Raw genomic sequence first — 7681 nt, 5'->3', positions numbered from 1 at the left:
CGACTTTTCCAAGAAATGAGAGAAAGTCGTTCCTGTCATATTTTCTAGTAATGGCTTTACACGTGCCGAGGCAGATTAAGTAGACTGTCCTAGATTTGAATATTTTAATGTGAAACACAAACACTGACAGTCTCATCTCACTGGTTTGTTTATGTCCTCCTGGATGGTAGGTGGTTATACAGTGTGTGGTTGGGGTGAAAGGTGTCCATTCTGGACCCTATAGTGGCTAAAGAGGACCAGAAATATCCACTCATGATCAAAATGTTTTTCTATACTGTTTATTTATAGACAGTAAATATACTGAACTTTAGCATTAATTGAAAGAGCAACAGAAAGAGAAAAAAATAACAGTGTTTATGAAGATGAAATTAAAAAGAATTTCACTCCATACTATTACAATATAGCATTAACAGCAAATAAAACAATGAAACTAAGTACAAAGGTTTTATCATACAAACTAAAAAAATCATATTTCATCCTGACATGGCAAAATGTACGTAATGTAGGTTCCACTTATATAAGAGAATATCAGCCTTATTAAAAAGAAAAACACCCACCAGAAACCAGAAGCAACAGTTTACCACACAGAACCCACACAGTGTCTATGTTTAGTAAGTACGTGACTTTCCAAAACAATGGAATCACTTCAGTATGCAGACGGCCCGTTACACCATCACATCACACAAGGAATACTTATATAATTTAGTGTAATATTAGATCCACACTGAAGCACCTTCCCTTGACCCTGTACACCTCTGAGAGCATCCCTAAATTTAAGAGTCTTCTGTAGGTCTGCTGGTGGAGATGAAAATGGTGTGCTTACACTTTTGCTGAGCATCTCTTGAAGATCACCTAGGAGTCCTTTAGAGGAAAACTTGCAGTATTGTCTCAGCTGAAGCGGTGACAAATGTTCACCATCACAGGATGGATGGCATCAACCTCATCATACACTGTAAGACAAAAGCAGAAAATACACATAAGCTTCCCTATGATGTTGCAATAAAGTGTAGTGATGAAGGCAGGAGTGGAGAGTAAATAAAACCTAGAACAGTCATAAATATCTTATAATAGACTATAAAAGACACAATTATTCATATGAAGTTGGTTCATCACATCACATTTGATGGCTATACTGTTTTACCTCCCATTACTTTATTTCACTTACCCCTGAGAATCTTCCAAGAGTCTTCAAAGGTCTTCTTCATGTGGTCCGTTACAATCAACACATCAGGTTGTGTCTCCCAATGTGGGCCTCAGACGTAGCATCCTCTCAAACAACGCATGATTCCTTCATCAAAGATACCATAAGTTATCAGTCCCAACCAAAAAAAGAGAATTACTCAAATCTCTCCACCAGTATTACACCAACTACTCTTCTGTGATCAACCATAATAAAATCATTCTTAAACAAACTTACATAACCGTCCTCCTCAACATCCCCCAGGAAAGAGCTCTTCACCATTAAAGCTTTGGTAAGTTGGACATACTCTGCATTGGTGGGATACCTGCAGACCAAGAGCCACAAAATGAATCAAACGTGTTCAGTAATTCTGTTCATCTAACAAAATCAGATGTACCCTATGTAAACATTTAGCCACTCATGGAGGGAATTTCACAAAGCAGGATTTCTCAGATTAGCAAGATAACTTAAGCTCAAAGTCAAGCTTATCCAGTAGACAAAGAGCTGAGGCTCATTTTTATTAGAAAATCCTCATCTATGAGCTTCAGCTCCCTGACTGAGAAATCACTAAAATAATCACTAAAAATAATGAAATATCCTCCACAGAAAAAAGTCTGTATGATTTCATGAAAATTACTTTCTATTTACTGTTGATTTCTTTCTTTAGTTATTTCTGTTTCCACAAATAAAAGCTCTCTGACCTGAATCAACTGTGAGGCAAGGAAAGCTGGAGTTCAGTGAAAGCTAACAGCTAATTAGCCGAGCTACCCAACTATCTAGCTAGATCTGCCAACGTCCTTCTTAATTAATTAACTAACAATCTACAACAACAATGAACTAATGGGAGCTTTATCTTATTATTTAATATTTTAATATCATGGAATTAATTGTTGTAGTCTACATACATTGAAGTGCTGGGATTCAGACTAGTTTCCTCCCCCGGTGATAAAGCCTCACTCTCCTCTCTCTGATAGCGGACCTTCTATTGAGCTGAACTTCATCAGCGGGTCCTCAAAATGTAGTCATCCGCCGCCTGGTCTAGTTCCTTTCAGTCACTGGTTCTTCTGCAGATCTCAGTGTTTCTCTTAGAGTTCTCTATATTTTTATTAGTATTGTATGTGGAATATCTGTAAGATGATGTATTTTACCAGAAAGGATCAATATATTACTCATTTGTTGTGTCTAAAAAAAAAAAAAAAGCGCTCCTCCTGTGGCGCAATAATACAGAGACACACAGCCGGACTGTTAGACACAGCCATACCTCGCAGTGTGAAGTTCATCTGACTCCAAATCTCCACTTCATTAAACTCATTTAGAGACCTGAAACGAGACGCGAGAAACGTTTAGAAACGAGCTTGGCTCTGGATAAAGCCGGCAGCGCTGCATCTAGCTCGCTAACAGTTGACAGAGTTATATAAAATCTACATGAGCTGGTTTATAATGATCAGACAATGTTCCTGCAGGTTCAGTGTACTCAACCTGGCAACCCGCTCGAGCTGCGGGTCTGGGGTTGAGGGAGCGGGGCAGACCCCCTCTCTCCAGTGTTTGGACATCGGACTGCGGTAGACATTTTAAACGATTGCTGTCATTTAGTCCTTATTGTTCCTTTTAATGTTTTATTAGAGGACATTTCACATCGTCTCCAGTTAAAAACCCTCGAATACGGAGGTTTGTCAAAGACATTTATCTCTTTTGTCGGTTTGGAAACAACACCTGATGTTCAAAGTAAAAACTATGTTCATGTTTTGTTTTCTCTTAAAATACAAGTCAACCAAGTTCACTCATTTTATTTATTTATATTTTATTTAAGTACATATTTCAGTTTATATTCAGCTCCTTGTGCTCGGGTCTACAGCGGGACCGGGGAACTGATGCGCGTTGGCACGTGATTTGTTTCAGTGACGTAACGAAGCTTCGCTTCCAGCGATCACGTGATTTCCGGTATTTTGAGCGAGACTCTGAACCGCTGTTCGAGACGTGAGTCGACTCAGAGCGTCGAGCGACCGACTCTCCTTTATAGTCTTTACTCTCAGCTCTGTCTTACTGATCTTAGGGAGCAGAGAGCTCGAGGATTACAGCAGCTGGCTGTGTTACTGCACAGTCCTCTGTCTCGCTGACCGTCTGTGTTTCTGTCTGTTTACTGTGGGGGAACATGGAGACCGCGGAGGAACGAGCTCTCCAGACGCTCAGCTTGGAGCTCGTCCAGCTGGACCGGCAGTCCGAGTTCCACCGACGGAAGACGAGGCCAGAGGCAGCCCGCGACGTCTCCAACGCGGCGGTCTCAGTTCCAGCGCTACCGGAGCGGAAGACCCCGAGGTTCGTCACATCCACTCCCGCACCGGAGAGGGTCTAGGGGCGTCGGCGTGGTTTGGGAAAAGTCGAGGGCTCCTCCACCACCACAGCTCTTCGACTTCGCCTTCACCGGCTCCGAGTACAGCTCATCAGGGCGGTGCTCTCATTGTTGGAGACTCCTCAAAGTATCGGAGCCCAAAGAGCAGCGCCACGGTCTCTTGTTCTCCAGGTGTTCGTGTCCTGGACGTCGGCAGGCGGCTTCCCTCAGCGGCAGCGTCGCGGCTTCTGCCCCGTTTGGAGAAAGACAGACTCCAGGATCATGTGTAAAGTTATTTTCATCTGGATAATCAGGCAACATGTTGTTCCAGGTTCTTCCAGACTGTTTGAGAGCATACAGTGACTTGTTCAGTTTACAGAAAACCTTTTTCACCTGTATTTTCCTCTGGTTGCTCCATATACATCTCACAATTAATTAAAGCATTCAAGTAGGATGTTGTAGCGTCCATCTGGTGGAGCTCAAGGTCATCTGCATCAACTCAAACTGTGATTTTGTTGAACACCTCTTTGAAGCTCTGTGGTACATTACAGACCCTGTAACAGTAGTCAGTATTGGTCAGTATCTGGTCTTTAATATCTAACACACGGTCAGCTGAATACTGAGGTTCTTTCCTGTCTCTGTTTGAATAGTGTGTACCATGTCTTTAGCATCAGTTTGAGACTCTTGAACCTTTTCTGGAATCTGATCAACATGGTTGGCTTGTGGCAAGGGGGCTACACATCTCTCCCCATGAAAATAATCATCTGCTATTGACTGTTCAGTCTGGGTTTGGTGTTCTGTAACACACTCTGTAAGAAATTTCACCAGTCTGTGTTTATGGACTTTCTCTGTGTCTGCATAGTAGACTAGGTATGATGGACTGTTCTTACCCTACAAAGATTCCCTTTAACACTTTGAGTCTAGGTTAGGCTTTCTCTCTGTCAGCATGTCGTATGGAGGTGGTAAACAGCTGTTTAAGCTCCTGTTGTGAAGAGTTCTTTAGGTAAATTGCTGTGTAAAATGGTTAGTGTGTAACCCATCAGTTGATTCGAGCTTCACTTGCTCTCACACTGTACATGGCATTCCACAGCACAACACTTACCCGTTTACATCCCAAACACAAAGCTCTTAACTTTCTCCAGCTTTAGCTTAGTTGCAGGTATTGTCATAACATCTGCCACCATATCTGCTGTGGGACAGGGTTCAGTTATTTTACACTCATGGAGCGCTGATCTAATGAAGTGGTGTCTAATGTGGTCGTGTCTTCATCTTTGTCACCATACAGGGTTCATGGAAAGAATGATTGCATCTTGGTTGTCTTCCAATATTTTCACAGGTGCATATTGGTGATCACTGTTCACGGCATTTAGTAGCTGTGTGAGGTACAAGCTTTCCTGAATGGTAACAGCGAGTGCCATATATTCTCCTTCACATGTAGACCGAGTAGAGAGTAAGAGGACCATCTTTAGTCGGACTAAAACTGGAGTCTGTTGTGCTTTGTCTGTCTTCTGTATTTGAAGCCAAATTTGCATCACTGTGTGCCTCAAGCTTCAGGTTCTCTCCTCTCTTCTGGTAACACAGTCCATGATCAGTTGAAGGCTATAAGTACCTCCTTACATGCTTGACTGCAGTCCAGTGTTGTTCTTGTCTGAGCCAAATGAACTGTGACAATTTACTGATGGTCCAACTTGGATCAGCTCTTGTACACGTTGTAACGGTTGCGGCTTTGTAAGTCATCTTCAAACTAAAAGGAATGCAGAGATAACACTAAGTGTTATTTTGTTTACTGCACCACAAACCAACTGAAAACACAACAAAACATACAAACATCCACCAGTTCTTTTAATGGTTCTTTCATACTTTGTCTATTGAAACAACCCAAAAACAGTAGTTGGATAGATCTCATCAGAGTGTATCTATAATCCTCTTTTGCACACTGGATCTATAGAACCAGCTAGTATTTTGAGCAAGTCTCCAAATTGCTGTTTCGATGCGGTCCTGCTTGGAAAGCTTGTGACGTAATTGGACTCAGAGTCGAGCAACTATCCCTACTTTATAGCCTTAATATTGGCTTTGTCTTATTTATCTTGTAATCCCTGTGCTATCTGCTACCTGTGTTACTGTACAGTACTTTTTCCTCACTAACTGACTTTTGCATTTCTGTCTTTTGTGTTTACACTCGAGGAACATGGTGACCGCGGAGGAACAAGATCTCCAGACGCTCTGCATGGAGCTCGTCCTGCTTAAACCGCAGATCTAGTTGCTGTTGTAGAGACAGATCAAACTCCACAGATGGAAGACTAGGCCGGAGGCAGCCTGGGAGAGTCGTCGTGTTCTCATTGTTGGAGATTCCACTGTGAAACACTTACATTTTGGGCCCAAAGAGTAACGCCGCTGTCTCCTGTTTTCTAGGTGCCTGTGTCCTGAACATCGCCAGGCTTCCATTGGTGCTTCGGCAGCGTGACCCCTTCAGCATCATCATTCTCCACTATTCTCCACCTGACTCAGCGAGGCCCTGAAGGAGCACTGCCGCACACTTCTGGACATGTAAATAAAGGAGTGATTGCAGACAATTTAACCCCCCTCCAAGTGCTAGTGAGCAGTACACAATTTTTCTAATATAGGTTCATCCTAATCTCCACTGTCCACAAGACCTCTCATGTTGCTTGTTACTCCTAGGCATTTCTTTATTTTCTTTAATATTAGCATTGGCTTGTTTCTTAGCCAGTTTTAATCCTTGTGTTATCTAGTGTGTTACTTTACATTATTTTGCTTTACTAACTTACTAACTCCTGTGTTTACAAAAGGAATACGGTGGCAGTGTCACAAAGGGTAACGCCAAGGTGCCATTGTCCTGGAGGACCACTACTGCACGCTCCCAGACAACATATGGAAGAAGATCGCTGCCAGGATCGTCGTCTCTAGCCCCATGCCCATCTACCTATGAGGGAGCAAGCCGTTCAGCCAACTTTTCACGCTCCACTGCTGGCTGCAAAGAAAGGCTTAATCTATGCTCCCTGGGGTTTGTTGATCTCTCCGGGAACATCAAGAAGGTACTATGCCAGGACTGACTGGCCCTACCCAGTCACACCAGGTAAGTGATTTACATGATTTACTTTATTCCAATCATTAATTCTGCCATTGCTCTGCTTGTATTAAAAATTGTCTCTAGCTCATATTTTTGACAAACCCTGCAGTATCTAACCTGTGTCGGTCCCTCACATTGTGGTGCACCAGCTCCAAAGCATACCTGCTTCAGTTACTGAAAAGGACTTGTTTAGCATAGTTCCATCACAGTTTTTAAAACTGGTTTTAAAAAAGTCAAAGGAAAGTATAGACAAAGCCAAAACGGAACATGAAAGAGACAAGTCGCACACTCTTTACATGATAAGGCGCTCGTTCTTTGCTTAGCCTGGAGTCAACCAAGTGCTTGCTATAGGGGTGGTCATCACATCCTAAAATGACAATACAACATTATTTACATGTCTTGTTTACATGGCCTTGTTGATGTATACTGGTAAGCTAAGCTAGATGTAATTAATTGCTTTATCCTAATGCTATTGGTGTGTTTTTTATTTTTATTTTTTTATTTTTTTATTTTTTTCCCCCTTATAGGTTAACTGTGGCTCCTAGAAGACCCACTCACCAGCGCCCTCATTCCCTTAGGATCTGCAACTCTGGCAGGCTGGCTGGCTGTCACTCCATCTGCAACTGTCTATGGCTGTCTGCATGTCCATGTGCAACGCTCGCTGTCTGGCTATTCATGTGCATCTCTGGTTGGCTGCCTGTTCTTTAGCATCTCTAGCTGTGCAACTCTGTGGCTGGCTGTCTTTCTGACTGTGCTCCTGTAACTATATTTGGCTTTGTGTATGTCCAACACTCTCTGGCTTGTCTGTCCATCAGCACTCTTTGGCTGTCTATGAATCTGCAATTCTGTTGCATTCTGTTTAAACTCTGATGGCTGGCTGTCTTTACATGTGCAGTTCAATGGCTTGCTGTCTAACAATGTGCAACCCTATGGCTGGCTGTCTTTCTGACTGTGTGACTGTTTCTGACTGTTTGGCAGTGTGTATTTCGCTCCGCAACTCTGGCTGTTTTGTCCATCTACAACACTCTGGCTGTTTATTAATCTGCAATTGGTTCTGTTTAGACTCTGGCTTCAACTCTGACTG

This window comes from Salminus brasiliensis, chromosome 23, assembly GCF_030463535.1.
Source record: "Salminus brasiliensis chromosome 23, fSalBra1.hap2, whole genome shotgun sequence".
Taxonomy (NCBI): Eukaryota; Metazoa; Chordata; class Actinopteri; order Characiformes; family Bryconidae; genus Salminus; species Salminus brasiliensis.
The sequence above is the reverse complement of the archived record's forward strand: the minus strand, read 5'-3'. Positions refer to the sequence as shown.